This window comes from Heptranchias perlo, chromosome X, assembly GCF_035084215.1.
Source record: "Heptranchias perlo isolate sHepPer1 chromosome X, sHepPer1.hap1, whole genome shotgun sequence".
In the NCBI taxonomy this organism is placed as follows: Eukaryota; Metazoa; Chordata; class Chondrichthyes; order Hexanchiformes; family Hexanchidae; genus Heptranchias; species Heptranchias perlo.
The window spans coordinates 19,435,105-19,457,440 of record NC_090370.1 but is presented as its reverse complement, the minus strand read 5'-3'; positions in this window follow the sequence as shown (position 1 = coordinate 19,457,440).

Genomic DNA, 22,336 nt, shown 5'->3' with positions numbered 1-22,336 from the left:
ACTGATCGAGAGGAACAGATACACTGACAGAGAGGAACAGATGCACTGATCGAGAGGAACAGATACACTGATCGAGAGGAACAGATACACTGATCCGGGGGAACAGATACACTGATCGAGGGGAACAGATACACTGATCGAGAGGAACAGATACACTGATCTGGGGGAACAGATACACTGATCTGGGGGAACAGATACACTGATCGAGAGGAACAGATACACTGATCTGGGTTAACAGATACACTGATCGAGGGGAACAGATACACTGATCGAGGGGAACAGATACACTGATCGAGAGGAACAGATACACTGATCGAGAGGAACAGATACACTGATCGAGAGGAACAGATACACTGATCCAGGGGAACAGATACACTGATCCGGGGGAACAGATACACTGATCTTGGGGAACAGATACACTGATCGAGAGGAACAGATACACTGATCGAGAGGAACAGATACACTGATCTCGGGGAACAGATACACTGATCGAGACGTACAGATACACTGATCTGGGGGAACAGATACACTGATCTGGGGGAACAGATACACTGATCGAGAGGAACAGATACACTGATCTGGGTTAACAGATACACTGATCGAGGGGAACAGATGCACTGATCGAGAGGAACAGATACACTGATCGAGGGGAACAGATACACTGATCGAGAGGAACAGATACACTGATCGAGAGGAACAGATACACTGATCCGGGGGAACAGATACACTGATCGAGGGGAACAGATACACTGATCGAGAGGAACAGATACACTGATCGAGAGGAACAGATACACTGATCGAGAGGAACAGACACACTGATCGAGAGGAACAGATACACTGATCCGGGGGAACAGATACACTGATCGAGAGGAACAGATACACTGATCGAGAGGAACAGATACACTGATCGAGAGGAACAGATACACTGATCTGGGGGAACAGATACACTGATCTTGGGGAACAGATACACTGATCGAGAGGAACAGATACACTGATCTTGGGGAACAGAGACACTGATCTGGGGGAACAGATACACTGATCCAGGGGAACAGATACACTGATCTTGGGGAACAGATACACTGATCTTGGGGAACAGAGACACTGATCTTGGGGAACAGATACACTGATCTTGGGGAACAGATACACTGATCCAGGGGAACAGATACACTGATCGAGAGGAACAGATACACTGATCGAGGGGAACAGATACACTGATCTAGAGGAACAGATACACTGATCGAGAGGAACAGATACACTGATCGAGGGGAACAGATACACTGATCGAGAGGAACAGATACACTGATCTTGGGGAACAGGTACACTGATCGAGAGGAAACAGATACACTGATCGAGGGGAACAGAGACACTGATCGAGAGGAACAGATACACTGATCGAGAGGAACAGATACACTGATCTGGGGGAACAGATACACTGATCTGGGGGAACAGATACACTGATCGAGAGGAACAGATACACTGATCGAGGGGAACAGATACACTGATCGAGAGGAACAGATACACTGATCGAGAGGAACAGATACACTGATCCAGGGGAACAGATACACTGATCCGGGGGAACAGATACACTGATCTTGGGGAACAGATACACTGATCGAGAGGAACAGATACACTGATCGAGAGGAACAGATACACTGATCTCGGGGAACAGATACACTGATCGAGACGTACAGATACACTGATCTGGGGGAACAGATACACTGATCTGGGGGAACAGATACACTGATCGAGAGGAACAGATACACTGATCTGGGTTAACAGATACACTGATCGAGGGGAACAGATGCACTGATCGAGAGGAACAGATACACTGATCGAGGGGAACAGATACACTGATCGAGAGGAACAGATACACTGATCGAGAGGAACAGATACACTGATCCGGGGGAACAGATACACTGATCGAGGGGAACAGATACACTGATCGAGAGGAACAGATACACTGATCGAGAGGAACAGATACACTGATCGAGAGGAACAGATACACTGATCGAGAGGAACAGACACACTGATCGAGAGGAACAGATACACTGATCCGGGGGAACAGATACACTGATCGAGAGGAACAGATACACTGATCGAGAGGAACAGATACACTGATCGAGAGGAACAGATACACTGATCTGGGGGAACAGATACACTGATCTTGGGGAACAGATACACTGATCGAGAGGAACAGATACACTGATCTTGGGGAACAGAGACACTGATCTGGGGGAACAGATACACTGATCCAGGGGAACAGATACACTGATCTTGGGGAACAGATACACTGATCTTGGGGAACAGAGACACTGATCTTGGGGAACAGATACACTGATCTTGGGGAACAGATACACTGATCCAGGGGAACAGATACACTGATCGAGAGGAACAGATACACTGATCGAGGGGAACAGATACACTGATCTAGAGGAACAGATACACTGATCGAGAGGAACAGATACACTGATCGAGGGGAACAGATACACTGATCGAGAGGAACAGATACACTGATCTTGGGGAACAGGTACACTGATCGAGAGGAAACAGATACACTGATCGAGGGGAACAGAGACACTGATCGAGAGGAACAGATACACTGATCGAGAGGAACAGATACACTGATCGAGAGGAACAGATACACTGATCGAGGGGAACAGATACACTGATCGAGGGGAACAGATACACTGATCGAGAGGAACAGATACACTGATCGAGGGGAACAGATACACTGATCGAGAGGAACAGATACACTGATCGAGAGGAACAGATACACTGATCGAGGGGAACAGATACACTGATCGAGAGGAACAGATACACTGATCGAGAGGAACAGATACACTGATCGAGAGGAAACAGATACACTGATCCGGGGGAACAGATACACTGATCGAGAGGAACAGATACACTGATCGAGAGGAACAGATACACTGATCGAGGGGAACAGATACACTGATCGAGAGGAAACAGATACACTGATCCGGGGGAACAGATACACTGATCGAGAGGAACAGATACACTGATCCAGGGGAACAGATGCACTGATCGAGAGGAACAGATACACTGATCGAGAGGAACAGATACACTGATCGAGAGGAACAGATACACTGATCCAGGGGAACAGATGCACTGATCGAGAGGAACAGATACACTGATCGAGAGGAACAGATACACTGATCGAGAGGAACAGATACACTGATCGAGAGGAACAGATACACTGATCGAGAGGAACAGATGCACTGATCCAGGGGAACAGATACACTGATCGAGGGGAACAGATACACTGATCGAGAGGAACAGATACACTGATCGAGAGGAACAGATACACTGATCGAGAGGAACAGATAAACTGATCGACAGGAACATATACACTGATCGAGAGGAACAGATACACTGATCCGGGGGAACAGATCCACTGATCGAGGGGAACAGAAACACTGATCGAGAGGAACATATACACTGATCGAGAGGAACAGATACACTGATCCGGGGGAACAGATACACTGATCGAGAGGAACAGATACACTGATCGAGAGGAACATATACACTGATCGAGAGGAACAGATACACTGATCCGGGGGAACAGATACACTGATCGAGGGGAACAGATACACTGATCTGGGGGAATAGATACACTGATCTGGGGGAACAGATAGACTGATCTGGGGTAACAGATACACTGATCGAGGGGAACAGATACACTGATCGAGGGGAACAGATACACTGATCGAGAGGAACAGATACACTGATCGAGAGAAACAGATACACTGATCCGGGGGAACAGATGCACTGATCGAGAGGAACAGATACACTGATCCAGGGGAACAGATGCACTGATCGAGAGGAACAGATACACTGATCGAGAGGAACAGATACACTGATCGAGGGGAACAGATACACTGATCTAGAGGAACAGATACACTGATCGAGAGGAACAGATACACTGATCGAGGGGAACAGATACACTGATCGAGAGGAACAGATACACTGATCTTGGGGAACAGGTACACTGATCGAGAGGAAACAGATACACTGATCGAGGGGAACAGAGACACTGATCGAGAGGAACAGATACACTGATCGAGAGGAACAGATACACTGATCTGGGGGAACAGATACACTGATCTGGGGGAACAGATACACTGATCGAGAGGAACAGATACACTGATCTGGGTTAACAGATACACTGATCGAGGGGAACAGATACACTGATCGAGGGGAACAGATACACTGATCGAGAGGAACAGATACACTGATCGAGAGGAACAGATACACTGATCCAGGGGAACAGATACACTGATCCGGGGGAACAGATACACTGATCTTGGGGAACAGATACACTGATCGAGAGGAACAGATACACTGATCGAGAGGAACAGATACACTGATCTCGGGGAACAGATACACTGATCGAGAAGTACAGATACACTGATCTGGGGGAACAGATACACTGATCTGGGGGAACAGATACACTGATCGAGAGGAACAGATACACTGATCTGGGTTAACAGATACACTGATCGAGGGGAACAGATGCACTGATCGAGAGGAACAGATACACTGATCGAGGGGAACAGATACACTGATCGAGAGGAACAGATACACTGATCGAGAGGAACAGATACACTGATCCGGGGGAACAGATACACTGATCGAGGGGAACAGATACACTGATCGAGAGGAACAGATACACTGATCGAGAGGAACAGATACACTGATCGAGAGGAACAGATACACTGATCGAGAGGAACAGACACACTGATCGAGAGGAACAGATACACTGATCCGGGGGAACAGATACACTGATCGAGAGGAACAGATACACTGATCGAGAGGAACAGATACACTGATCGAGAGGAACAGATACACTGATCTGGGGGAACAGATACACTGATCTTGGGGAACAGATACACTGATCGAGAGGAACAGATACACTGATCTTGGGGAACAGAGACACTGATCTGGGGGAACAGATACACTGATCCAGGGGAACAGATACACTGATCTTGGGGAACAGATACACTGATCTTGGGGAACAGAGACACTGATCTTGGGGAACAGATACACTGATCTTGGGGAACAGATACACTGATCCAGGGGAACAGATACACTGATCGAGAGGAACAGATACACTGATCGAGGGGAACAGATACACTGATCTAGAGGAACAGATACACTGATCGAGAGGAACAGATACACTGATCGAGGGGAACAGATACACTGATCGAGAGGAACAGATACACTGATCTTGGGGAACAGGTACACTGATCGAGAGGAAACAGATACACTGATCGAGGGGAACAGAGACACTGATCGAGAGGAACAGATACACTGATCGAGAGGAACAGATACACTGATCGAGAGGAACAGATACACTGATCGAGGGGAACAGATACACTGATCGAGGGGAACAGATACACTGATCGAGAGGAACAGATACACTGATCGAGGGGAACAGATACACTGATCGAGAGGAACAGATACACTGATCGAGAGGAACAGATACACTGATCGAGGGGAACAGATACACTGATCGAGAGGAACAGATACACTGATCGAGAGGAACAGATACACTGATCGAGAGGAAACAGATACACTGATCCGGGGGAACAGATACACTGATCGAGAGGAACAGATACACTGATCGAGAGGAACAGATACACTGATCGAGGGGAACAGATACACTGATCGAGAGGAAACAGATACACTGATCCGGGGGAACAGATACACTGATCGAGAGGAACAGATACACTGATCCAGGGGAACAGATGCACTGATCGAGAGGAACAGATACACTGATCGAGAGGAACAGATACACTGATCGAGAGGAACAGATACACTGATCCAGGGGAACAGATGCACTGATCGAGAGGAACAGATACACTGATCGAGAGGAACAGATACACTGATCGAGAGGAACAGATACACTGATCGAGAGGAACAGATACACTGATCGAGAGGAACAGATGCACTGATCCAGGGGAACAGATACACTGATCGAGGGGAACAGATACACTGATCGAGAGGAACAGATACACTGATCGAGAGGAACAGATACACTGATCGAGAGGAACAGATACACTGATCGACAGGAACATATACACTGATCGAGAGGAACAGATACACTGATCCGGGGGAACAGATCCACTGATCGAGGGGAACAGAAACACTGATCGAGAGGAACATATACACTGATCGAGAGGAACAGATACACTGATCCGGGGGAACAGATACACTGATCGAGAGGAACAGATACACTGATCGAGAGGAACATATACACTGATCGAGAGGAACAGATACACTGATCCGGGGGAACAGATACACTGATCGAGGGGAACAGATACACTGATCTGGGGGAATAGATACACTGATCTGGGGGAACAGATAGACTGATCTGGGGTAACAGATACACTGATCGAGGGGAACAGATACACTGATCGAGGGGAACAGATACACTGATCGAGAGGAACAGATACACTGATCGAGAGGAACAGATACACTGATCGAGAGAAACAGATACACTGATCCGGGGGAACAGATGCACTGATCGAGAGGAACAGATACACTGATCCAGGGGAACAGATGCACTGATCGAGAGGAACAGATACACTGATCGAGTGGAACAGATACACTGATCGAGGGGAACAGATACACTGATCTCGGGGAACAGATACACTGATCTCGGGGAACAGATACACTGATCTCGGGGAACAGATGCACTGATCGAGGGGAACAGATACACTGATCGAGGGGAACAGATACACTGATCGAGGGGAACAGATACACTGATCTCGGGGAACAGATACACTGATCGAGGGGAACAGATACACTGATCGAGGGGAACAGATACACTGATCGAGGGGAACAGATACACTGATCGAGAGGAACAGATACACTGATCGAGGGGAACAGATACACTGATCGAGGGGAACAGATACACTGATCGATAGGAACAGATACACTGATCTAGAGGAACAGATGCTCTGATCTGGCGGAACAAATACACTGATCTGGGGGAACAGATACACTGATCGAGAGGAACAGATACACTGATCTCGGGGAACAGATACACTGATCGAGGGGAACAGATACACTGATCGAGGGGAACAGATACACTGATCGAGGGGAACAGATACACTGATCGAGGGGAACAGACACACTGATCGCGAGGAACAGATACACTGATCGAGAGGAACAGATACACTGATCGAGGGGAACAGATACACTGATCGAGGGGAACAGATACACTGATCGAGAGGAACAGATACACTGATCCGGGGGAACAGATACACTGATCTCGGGGAACAGATACACTGATCGAGGGGAACAGATACACTGATCGAGGGGAACAGATACACTGATCGAGGGGAACAGATACACTGATCGAGGGGAACAGATACACTGATCGAGGGGAACAGATACACTGATCGATAGGAACAGATACACTGATCTAGAGGAACAGATGCACTGATCTGGGGGAACAAATACACTGATCTGGGGGAACAGATACACTGATCGAGAGGAACAGATACACTGATCTAGGGGAACAGATACACTGATCGAGGGGAACAAATACACTGATCTGGGGGAACAGATACACTGATCGAGAGGAACAGATACACTGATCGAGGGGAACAGATACACAGATCGAGGGGAACAGATACACTGATCGAGGGGAACAGATACACTGATCGAGAGGAACAGATACACTGATCTCGTGGAACAGATACACTGATCCAGGGGAACAGATACACTGATCGAGGGGAACAGATACACTGATCGAGGGGAACAGATACACTGATCGAGAGGAACAGATACACTGATCGAGGGGAACAGATACACTGATCGAGAGGAACAGATACACTGATCGAGGGGAACAGATACACTGATCGAGGGGAACTGATACACTGATCGAGAGGAACAGATACACTGATCGAGAGGAACAGATACACTGATCGAGGGGAACAGATACACTGATCGAGAGGAACAGATACACTGATCTTGGGGAACAGGTACACTGATCGAGAGGAAACAGATACACTGATCGAGGGGAACAGAGACACTGATCGAGAGGAACAGATACACTGATCGAGAGGAACAGATACACTGATCGAGAGGAACAGATACACTGATCGAGGGGAACAGATACACTGATCGAGGGGAACAGATACACTGATCGAGAGGAACAGATACACTGATCGAGGGGAACAGATACACTGATCGAGAGGAACAGATACACTGATCGAGAGGAACAGATACACTGATCGAGGGGAACAGATACACTGATCGAGAGGAACAGATACACTGATCGAGAGGAACAGATACACTGATCGAGAGGAAACAGATACACTGATCCGGGGGAACAGATACACTGATCGAGAGGAACAGATACACTGATCGAGAGGAACAGATACACTGATCGAGGGGAACAGATACACTGATCGAGAGGAAACAGATACACTGATCCGGGGGAACAGATACACTGATCGAGAGGAACAGATACACTGATCCAGGGGAACAGATGCACTGATCGAGAGGAACAGATACACTGATCGAGAGGAACAGATACACTGATCGAGAGGAACAGATACACTGATCCAGGGGAACAGATGCACTGATCGAGAGGAACAGATACACTGATCGAGAGGAACAGATACACTGATCGAGAGGAACAGATACACTGATCGAGAGGAACAGATACACTGATCGAGAGGAACAGATGCACTGATCCAGGGGAACAGATACACTGATCGAGGGGAACAGATACACTGATCGAGAGGAACAGATACACTGATCGAGAGGAACAGATACACTGATCGAGAGGAACAGATACACTGATCGACAGGAACATATTCACTGATCGAGAGGAACAGATACACTGATCCGGGGGAACAGATCCACTGATCGAGGGGAACAGAAACACTGATCGAGAGGAACATATACACTGATCGAGAGGAACAGATACACTGATCCGGGGGAACAGATGCACTGATCGAGAGGAACAGATACACTGATCGAGAGGAACATATACACTGATCGAGAGGAACAGATACACTGATCCGGGGGAACAGATACACTGATCGAGGGGAACAGATACACTGATCTGGGGGAATAGATACACTGATCTGGGGGAACAGATAGACTGATCTGGGGTAACAGATACACTGATCGAGGGGAACAGATACACTGATCGAGGGGAACAGATACACTGATCGAGAGGAACAGATACACTGATCGAGAGGAACAGATACACTGATCCGGGGGAACAGATGCACTGATCGAGAGGAACAGATACACTGATCCAGGGGAACAGATGCACTGATCGAGAGGAACAGATACACTGATCTAGTGGAACAGATACACTGATCGAGGGGAACAGATACACTGATCTCGGGGAACAGATACACTGATCTCGGGGAACAGATACACTGATCTCGGGGAACAGATGCACTGATCGAGGGGAACAGATACACTGATCGAGGGGAACAGATACACTGATCGAGGGGAACAGATACACTGATCTCGGGGAACAGATACACTGATCGAGGGGAACAGATACACTGATCGAGGGGAACAGATACACTGATCGAGGGGAACAGATACACTGATCGAGAGGAACAGATACACTGATCGAGGGGAACAGATACACTGATCGAGGGGAACAGATACACTGATCGATAGGAACAGATACACTGATCTAGAGGAACAGATGCTCTGATCTGGCGGAACAAATACACTGATCTGGGGGAACAGATACACTGATCGAGAGGAACAGATACACTGATCTCGGGGAACAGATACACTGATCGAGGGGAACAGATACACTGATCGAGGGGAACAGATACACTGATCGAGGGGAACAGATACACTGATCGAGGCGAACAGACACACTGATCGCGAGGAACAGATACACTGATCGAGAGGAACAGATACACTGATCGAGGGGAACAGATACACTGATCGAGGGGAACAGATACACTGATCGAGAGGAACAGATACACTGATCCGGGGGAACAGATACACTGATCTCGGGGAACAGATACAATGATCGAGGGGAACAGATACACTGATCGAGGGGAACAGATACACTGATCGAGGGGAACAGATACACTGATCGAGGGGAACAGATACACTGATCGAGGGGAACAGATACACTGATCGATAGGAACAGATACACTGATCTAGAGGAACAGATGCACTGATCTGGGGGAACAAATACACTGATCTGGGGGAACAGATACACTGATCGAGAGGAACAGATACACTGATCTAGGGGAACAGATACACTGATCGAGGGGAACAAATACACTGATCTGGGGGAACAGATACACTGATCGAGAGGAACAGATACACTGATCTAGGGGAACAGATACACAGATCGAGGGGAACAGATACACTGATCGAGGGGAACAGATACACTGATCGAGAGGAACAGATACACTGATCTCGTGGAACAGATACACTGATCCAGGGGAACAGATACACTGATCGAGGGGAACAGATACACTGATCGAGGGGAACAGATACACTGATCGAGAGGAACAGATACACTGATCGAGGGGAACAGACACACTGATCGAGAGGAACAGATACACTGATCGAGGGGAACAGATACACTGATCGAGGGGAACTGATACACTGATCGAGAGGAACAGATACACTGATCGAGAGGAACAGATACACTGATCAAGAGGAACAGATACACTGATCTATAGGAACAGATACACTGATCGAGAGGAACAGATACACTGATCTATAGGAACAGATACACTGATCTCGGGGAACAGATACACTGAACCCAGGGAAAAAGTACACTGATCTTGGGGAACAGATACACTGATCTTGGGGAACAGATACACTGATCGAGAGGAACAGATACACTGATCTTGGGGAACAGATACACTGATCTTGGGGAACAGATGCAATGATCTTGGGGAACAGATATACTGATCTTGGGGAACAGATACACTGATCTTGGGGAACAGATACACTAATCTTGGGGAACAGATACACTGATCTTGGGGAACAGATACACTGATCGAGAGGAACAGATACACTGATCTGGGGGAACAGATACACTGATCTCGGGGAACAGATACACTGATCTAGGAGAACAGATACACTGATCTAGGGGAACAGATACACTGATCGAGAGGAACAGATACACTGATCTCGAGGAACAGATACACTGATCTGGAGGAACAGATACACTGATCTAGGGGAACAGATACACTGATCTAGAGGAACAGATACACTGATCTAGGGGAACAGATGCACTGATCTTGGGGAATAGATCCACTGATCTTGGGGAACAGATACATTGATCGAGAGGAACAGATACACTGATCTGGGGGAACAGATACACTGATCTCGGGGAACAGATACACTGATGTAGGAGAACAGATACACTGATCTAGGGGAACAGATACACTGATCGAGAGGAACAGATACACTGATCGAGAGGAACAGATACACTGATCTCGGGGAACAGATACACTGATCTAGAGGAACAGATACACTGATCTAGGGGAACAGATACACTGATCTAGAGGAACAGATACACTGATCTAGGGGAACAGATACACTGATCTGGGGGAACAGATACACTGATCTAGGAGAACAGATACACTGATCGAGAGGAACAGATACACTGATCTAGGGGAACAGATACACTGATCTAGAGGAACAGATACACTGATCTAGGGGAACACATACACTGATCTGGAGGAACAGATACACTGATCTCGTGGAACAGATGCACTGATCTGGGGGAACACATGCACTGATCTCGAGGAACACATGCACTGATCTGGGGGAACAGATACACTGATCGAGAGGAACAGATACACTGATCGAGGGGAACAGATACACTGATCGAGGGGAACAGATACACTGATCGAGAGGAACAGATACACTGATCAAGAGGAACAGATACACTGATCTATAGGAACAGATACACTGATCGAGAGGAACAGATACACTGATCTATAGGAACAGATACACTGATCGAGAGGAACAGATACACTGATCTAGGGGAACAGATACACTGATCTAGAGGAACAGATACACTGATCTAGGGGAACAGATGCACTGATCTTGGGGAATAGATCCACTGATCTTGGGGAACAGATACACTGATCTTGGGGAACAGATACACTGATCTAGAGGAACAGATACACTGATCTTGGGGAACAGATACACTGAACCAGGGGAACAGATACACTGATCTCGGGGAACAGATACACTGATCGAGAGGAACAGATGCACTGATCTTGGGGAACAGATACACTGGTCGAGAGGAACAGATACACTGATCTTGGGGAACAGATACACTGATCTAAAGGAACAGATGTACTGATCTTGGGGAACAGATACACTGATCTAGAGGAACAGATACACTGATCGAGAGGAACAGATACACTGATCTTGGGGAACAGATACACTGATCGAGAGGAACAGATACACTGATCTTGGGGAACAGATACACTGATCTTGGGGAACAGATACACTGATCTTGGGGAACAGATACACTGATCTAGAGGAACAGATACACTGATCTTGGGGAACAGATACACTGATCTCGGGGAATAAATCCACTGATCTGGACGAATAGATCCCCTGATCTGGAGGAATAGATCCACTGATCTGGGGGAATAGATCCACTGATCTGGGGGAATAGATCCACTGATCTTGGGGAACAGATGCACTGATCTCGGGGAACAGATACACTGATCGAGAGGAACAGATACACTGATCTTGGGGAACAGATACACTGATCGAGAGGAACAGATACACTGATCTAGGGGAACAGATACACTGATCGAGAGGAACAGATACACTGATCTATAGGAACAGATAAGCTGATCTCGAGGAACAGATACACTGAACCCGGGGAACAGATACACTGATCTTGGGGAACAGATACACTGATCTAGAGGAACAGATACACTGATCTTGGGGAACAGATACACTGAACCAGGGGAACAGATACACTGATCTCGGGGAACAGATACACTGATCGAGAGGAACAGATACACTGATCTTGGGGAACAGATACACTGATCGAGAGGAACAGATACACTGATCTCGGGGAACAGATACACAGATCTCGGGGAACAGATACACTGATCTAGAGGAACAGATACACTGATCTTGGGGAACAGATACACTGATCGAGAGGAACAGATACACTGATCTTGGGGAACAGATACACTGATCGAGAGGAACAGATACACTGATCGAGAGGAACAGATACACTGATCTGGAGGAACAAGTACACTGATCTAGAGGAACAGATACACTGATCTCGGGGAACAGATCGACTGATCTCGGGGAACAGATACACTGAACCCGGGGAAAATGTACACTGATCTTGGGGAACAGATCGACTGATCTAGGAGAACAGATACACTGATCGAGGGGAACTGATACACTGATCGAGAGGAACAGATACACTGATCTATAGGAACAGATACACTGATCGAGAGGAACAGATACACTGATCTATAGGAACAGATACACTGATCTCGGGGAACAGATACACTGAACCCGGGGAAAATGTACACTGATCTTGGGGAACAGATACACTGATCTTGGGGAACAGATACACTGATCGAGAGGAACAGATACACTGATCGAGAGGAACAGATACACTGATCTATACGAACAGATAAGCTGATCTCGAGGAACAGATACACTGAACCCGGGGAACAGATACACTGATCTTGGGGAACAGATACACTGATCTAGAGGAACAGATACACTGATCTTGGGGAACAGATACACTGATCTTGGGGAACAGATACACTGATCGAGAGGAACAGATACACTGATCTTGGGGAAAAGATACACTGATCTTGGGGAACAGATGCACTGATCTTGGGGAACAGATACACTAATCTTGGGGAACAGATACACTGATCTTGGGGAACAGATACACTGATCTTGGGGAACAGATACACTGATCTTGGGGAACAGACACACTGATCTTGGGCAACAGATGCACTGATCTTGGGGAATAGATCCACTGATCTTGGGGAACAGATACACTGATCGAGAGGAACAGATACACTGATCTGGGGGAACAGATACACTGATCTCGGGGAACAGATACACTGAACCCGGGGAACAGATACACTGATCTAGGAGAACAGATACACTGATCGAGGGGAACTGATACACTGATCGAGAGGAACAGATACACTGATCAAGAGGAACAGATACACTGATCTATAGGAACAGATACACTGATCGAGAGGAACAGATACACTGATCGAGAGGAACAGATACACTGATCAAGAGGAACAGATACACTGATCTATAGGAACAGATACACTGATCGAGAGGAACAGATACACTGATCTATAGGAACAGATACACTGATCTCGGGGAACAGATACACTGAACCCGGGGAAAATGTACACTGATCTTGGGGAACAGATACACTGATCGAGTGGAACAGATACACTGATCGAGAGGAACAGATACACTGATCTATAGGAACAGATAAGCTGATCTCGAGGAACAGATACACTGAAACCGGGGAACAGATACACTGATCTTGGGGAACAGATACACTGATCTAGAGGAACAGATACACTGATCTTGGGGAACAGATATACTGATCTTGGGGAACAGATACACTGATCGAGAGGAACAGATACACTGATCTTGGGGAAAAGATACACTGATCTTGGGGAACAGATGCACTGATCTTGGGGAACAGATACACTAATCTTGGGGAACAGATACACTGATCTTGGGGAACAGATACACTGATCTTGGGGAACAGATACACTGATCTTGGGGAACAGACACACTGATCTTGGGGAACAGATGCACTGATCTTGGGGAATAGATCCACTGATCTTGGGGAACAGATACACTGATCGAGAGGAACAGATACACTGATCTGGGGGAACAGATACACTGATCTCGGGGAACAGATACACTGATCGAGAGGAACAGATACACTGATCTCGGGGAACAGATACACTGATCGAGAGGAACAGATACACTGATCTAGGAGAACAGATACACTGATCTAGGGGAACAGATACACTGATCGAGAGGAACAGATACACTGATCGAGAGGAACAGATACACTGATCTAGGGGAACAGATACACTGATCTAGAGGAACAGATACACTGATCTAGGGGAACAGATACACTGATCTGGGGGAACAGATACACTGATCTAGGAGAACAGATACACTGATCGAGAGGAACAGATACACTGATCTAGGGGAACAGATACACTGATCTGGAGGAACAGATACACTGATCTAGGGGAACACATACACTGATCTGGAGGAACAGATACACTGATCTCGTGGAACAGATGCACTGATCTGGGGGAACACATACACTGATCTCGAGGAACACATGCACTGATCTGGGGGAACAGATACACTGATCGAGAGGAACAGATACACTGATCGAGGGGAACAGATACACTGATCGAGGGGAACAGATACACTGATCGAGAGGAACAGATACACTGATCGAGAGGAACAGATACACTGATCAAGAGGAACAGATACACTGATCTATAGGAACAGATACACTGATCGAGAGGAACAGATACACTGATCTTGGGGAACAGATACACTGATCTAGAGGAACAGATACACTGATCTTGGGGAACAGATACACTGAACCAGGGGAACAGATACACTGATCTCGGGGAACAGATACACTGATCGAGGGGAACAGATACACTGATCGAGGGGAACAGATACACTGATCGAGGGGAACAGATACACTGATCGAGGGGAACAGATACACTGATCGAGAGGAACAGATACACTGATCGAGGGGAACAGATACACTGATCGAGGGGAACAGATGCACTGATCGATAGGAACAGATACACTGATCTAGAGGAACAGATGCACTGATCTGGGGGAACAAATACACTGATCTGGGGGAACAGATACACTGATCGAGAGGAACAGATACACTGATCTCGGGGAACACATACACTGATCGAGGGTAACAAATACACTGATCTGGGGGAACAGATACACTGATCGAGAGGAACAGATACACTGATCTAGGGGAACAGATACACTGATCGAGGGGAACAGATACACTGATCGAGGGGAACACATACACTGATCGAGAGGAACAGATACACTGATCTCGGGGAACAGATACACTGATCCAGGGGAACAGATACACTGATCGAGGGGAACAGATACACTGATCGAAGGGAACAGATACACTGATCGAGAGGAACAGATACACTGATCGATGGGAACAGATACACTGATCGAGAGGAACAGATACACTGATCGAGGGGAACAGATACACTGATCGAGGGGAACTGATACACTGATCGAGAGGAACAGATACACTGATCGAGAGGAACAGATACACTGATCAAGAGGAACAGATACACTGATCTATAGGAACAGATACACTGATCGAGAGGAACAGATACACTGATCTTGGGGAACAGATACACTGATCGAGAGGAACAGATACACTGATCTTAGGGAACAGATACACTGATCTTGGGGAACAGATACACTGATCTTGGGGAACAGATACACTGATCTTGGGGAACAGATACACTGATCTTGGGCAACAGATACACTGATCTTGGGGAACAGACACACTGATCTTGGGGAACAGATACACTGATCTTGGGGAACAGATACACTGATCTTGGGGAACAGATGCACTGATCTTGGGGAATAGATCCACTGATCTTGGGGAACAGATACACTGATCGAGAGGAACAGATACACTGATCTGGGGGAACAGATACACTGATCTCGGGGAACAGATACACTGATCTAGGAGAACAGATACACTGATCTAGGGGAACAGATACACTGATCGAGAGGAACAGATACACTGATCGAGAGGAACAGATACACTGATCTAGGGGAACAGATACACTGATCCAGAGGAACAGATACACTGATCTAGGGGAACAGATACACTGATCTAGGGGAACAGATACACTGATCTGGGGGAACAGATACACTGATCGAGAGGAACAGATACACTGATCTCGGGGAACAGATACACTGATCGAGAGGAACAGATACACTGATCGAGGGGAACAGATACACTGATCGAGAGGAACAGATACACTGATCTAGGGGAACACATACACTGATCTGGAGGAACAGATACACTGATCTCGTGGAACAGATGCACTGATCTGGGGGAACACATACACTGATCTCGAGGAACACATGCACTGATCTGGGGGAACAGATACACTGATCGAGAGGAACAGATACACTGATCGAGGGGAACAGATACACTGATCGAGGGGAACAGATACACTGATCGAGAGGAACAGATACACTGATCGAGAGGAACAGATACACTGATCAAGAGGAACAGATACACTGATCTATAGGAACAGATACACTGATCGAGAGGAACAGATACACTGATCTATAGGAACAGATACACTGAACCCGGGGAACAGATACACTGATCTTGGGGAACAGATACACTGATCTAGAGGAACAGATACACTGATCTTGGGGAACAGATACACTGAACCAGGGGAACAGATGCACTGATCTCGGGGAACAGATACACTGATCGAGAGGAACAGATACACTGATCTTGGGGAACAGATACACTGGTCGAGAGGAACAGATACACTGATCTTGGGGAACAGATACACTGATCTAGAGGAACAGATACACTGATCGAGAGGAACAGATACACTGATCTTGGGGAACAGATACACTGATCGAGAGGAACAGATACACTGATCTTGGGGAACAGATACACTGATCTTGGGGAACAGATACACTGATCTTGGGGAACAGATACACTGATCTAGAGGAACAGAGACACTGATCTTGGGGAACAGATACACTGATCTCGGGGAATAGATCCACTGATCTGGACGAATAGATCCCCTGATCTGGAGGAATAGATCCACTGATCTGGGGGAATAGATCCACTGATCTGGGGGAATAGATCCACTGATCTTGGGGAACAGATGCACTGATCTCGGGGAACAGATACACTGATCGAGAGGAACAGATACACTGATCTTGGGGAACAGATACACTGATCTATAGGAACAGATAAGCTGATCTCGAGGAACAGATACACTGAACCCGGGGAACAGATACACTGATCTTGGGGAACAGATACACTGATCTAGAGGAACAGATGCACTGATCTTGGGGAACAGATACACTGAACCAGGGGAACAGATACACTGATCTCGGGGAACAGATACACTGATCGAGAGGAACAGTTACACTGATCTTGGGGAACAGATACACTGATCGAGAGGAACAGATACACTGATCTTGGGGAACAGATACACTGATCTAGAGGAACAGATAGACTGATCTAGAGGAACAAGTACACTGATCGAGAGGAACAGATACACTGATCTCGGGGAACAGATACACTGATCTCGGGGAATAGATCCACTGATCTGGAGGAATAGATCCCCTGATCTGGAGGAATAAATCCACTGATCTGGGGGAATAGATCCACTGATCTGGGGGAATAGATCCACTGATCTAGGGGAACAGATACACTGATCTAGGGGAACAGATGCACTGATCTCGGGGAACAGATACTCTGATCTAGGGGAACAGATACACTGATCTCGGGGAACAGATACACTGATCTAGAGGAACAGATACACTGATCGAGAGGAACAGATACACTGATCTAGGGGAACAGATACACTGATCTCGGGGAACAGATACACTGATCGAGAGGAACAGATACACTGATCTTGGGGAACAGATACACTGATCGAGAGGAACAGATACACTGATCTTGGGGAACAGATACACTGATCTAGAGGAACAGTTACACTGATCTAGAGGAACAAGTACACTGATCTAGAGGAACAGATACACTGATCTCGGGGAACAGATTCACTGATCTTGGGGAACAGATACACTGATCTAGAGGAACAGATACACTGATCTATAGGAACAGATACACTGATCGAGAGGAGCAGATACACTGATCTATAGGAACAGATACACTGATCTCGGGGAACAGATACACTGAACCCGGGGAAAATGTACACTGATCTTGGGGAACAGATGCACTGATCTTGGGGAACAGATACACTAACCTTGGGGAACAGATACACTGATCTTGGGGAACAGACACACTGATCTTGGGGAACAGATACACTGATCTTGGGGAACAGATACACTGATCTATAGGAACAGATACACTGATCGAGAGGAACAGATACACTGATCTATAGGAACAGATACACTGAACCCGGGGAACAGATACACTGATCTTGGGGAACAGATACACTGATCTAGAGGAACAGATACACTGATCTTGGGGAACAGATACACTGAACCAGGGGAACAGATACACTGATCTCGGGGAACAGATACACTGATCGAGGGGAACAGATACACTGATCGAGGGGAACAGATACACTGATCGAGGGGAACAGATACACTGATCGAGGGGAACAGATACACTGATCGAGAGGAACAGATACACTGATCGAGGGGAACAGATACACTGATCGAGGGGAACAGATGCACTGATCGATAGGAACAGATACACTGATCTAGAGGAACAGATGCACTGATCTGGGGGAACAAATACACTGATCTGGGGGAACAGATACACTGATCGAGAGGAACAGATACACTGATCTAGGGGAACACATACACTGATCGAGGGGAACAAATACACTGATCTGGGGGAACAGATACACTGATCGAGAGGAACAGATACACTGATCTAGGGGAACAGATACACTGATCGAGGGGAACAGATACACTGATCGAGGGGAACAGATACACTGATCGAGAGGAACAGATACACTGATCTCGGGGAACAGATACACTGATCCAGGGGAACAGATACACTGATCGAGGGGAACAGATACACTGATCGAGGGGAACAGATACACTGATCGAGAGGAACAGATACACTGATCGATGGGAACAGATACACTGATCGAGAGGAACAGATACACTGATCGAGGGGAACAGATACACTGATCTTGGGGAACAGATACACTGATCGAGAGGAACAGATACACTGATCTTGGGGAACAGATACACTGATCTTGGGGAACAGATACACTGATCTTGGGGAACAGATGCACTGATCTTGGGGAACAGACACACTGATCTTGGGGAACAGATACACTGATCTTGGGGAACAGATACACTGATCTTGGGGAACAGATGCACTGATCTTGGGGAATAGATCCACTGATCTTGGGGAACAGATACACTGATCGAGAGGAACAGATACACTGATCTGGGGGAACAGATACACTGATCTAGGGGAACAGATACACTGATCGAGAGGAACAGATACACTGATCGAGAGGAACAGATACACTGATCTAGGAGAACAGATACACTGATCTAGTGGAACAGATACACTGATCGAGAGGAACAGATACACTGATCGAGAGGAACAGATACACTGATCTAGGGGAACAGATACACTGATCGAGAGGAACAGATACACTGATCTCGGGGAACAGATACACTGATCTAGGAGAACAGATACACTGATCGATAGGAACAGATACACTGATCGAGGGGAACAGATACACTGATCGAGAGGAACAGATACACTGATCTAGGGGAACACATACACTGATCTGGAGGAACAGATACACTGATCGAGAGGAACAGATACACTGATCTCGGGGAACAGATACACTGATCTAGGAGAACAGATACACTGATCGAGAGGAACAGATACACTGATCGAGGGGAACAGATACACTGATCGAGAGGAACAGATACACTGATCTAGGGGAACAGATACACTGATCTAGGAGAACAGATACACTGATCGAGAGGAACAGATACACTGATCGAGGGGAACAGATACACTGATCTAGGGGAACAGATACACTGATCTGGGGGAACAGATACACTGATCGAGAGGAACAGATACACTGATCTCGGGGAACAGATACACTGATCTAGGAGAACAGATACACTGATCGAGAGGAACAGATACACTGATCGAGGGGAACAGATACACTGATCGAGAGGAACAGATACACTGATCTAGGGGAACACATACACTGATCTGGAGGAACAGATACACTGATCTCGTGGAACAGATGCACTGATCTGGGGGAACACATACACTGATCTCGAGGAACACATGCACTGATCTGGGGGAACAGATACACTGATCGAGAGGAACAGATACACTGATCGAGGGGAACAGATACACTGATCGAGGGGAACAGATACACTGATCGAGAGGAACAGATACACTGATCGAGAGGAACAGATACACTGATCAAGAGGAACAGATACACTGATCTATAGGAACAGATACACTGATCGAGAGGAACAGATACACTGATCTATAGGAACAGATACACTGAACCCGGGGAACAGATACACTGATCTTGGGGAACAGATACACTGATCAAGAGGAACAGATACACTGATCTTGGGGAACAGATACACTGAACCAGGGGAACAGATGCACTGATCTCGGGGAACAGATACACTGGTCGAGAGGAACAGATACACTGATCTTGGGGAACAGATACACTGATCTAAAGGAACAGATGCACTGATCTTGGGGAACAGATACACTGATCTAGAGGAACAGATACACTGATCGAGAGGAACAGATACACTGATCTTGGGGAACAGATACACTGATCGAGAGGAACAGATACACTGATCTTGGGGAACAGATACACTGATCTTGGGGAACAGATACACTGATCTTGGGGAACAGATACACTGATCTAGAGGAACAGAGACACTGATCTTGGGGAACAGATACACTGATCTCGGGGAATAGATCCACTGATCTGGACGAATAGATCGCCTGATCTGGAGGCATAGATCCACTGATCTGGGGGAATAGATCCACTGATCTGGGGGAATAGATCCACTGATCTTGGGGAACAGATGCACTGATCTCGGGGAACAGATACACTGATCGAGAGGAACAGATACACTGATCTTGGGGAACAGATACACTGATCTATAGGAACAGATAAGCTGATCTCGAGGAACAGATACACTGAACCCGGGGAACAGATACACTGATCTTGGGGAACAGATAAACTGATCTAGAGGAACAGATGCACTGATCTTGGGGAACAGATACACTGATCGAGAGGAACAGATACACTGATCTTGGGGAACAGATACACTGATCGAGAGGAACAGATACACTGATCTTGGGGAACAGATACACTGATCTAGAGGAACAGATAGACTGATCTAGAGGAACAAGTACACTGATCGAGAGGAACAGATACACTGATCTCGGGGAACAGATACACTGATCTCGGGGAATAGATCCACTGATCTGGAGGAATAGATCCCCTCATCTGGAGGAATA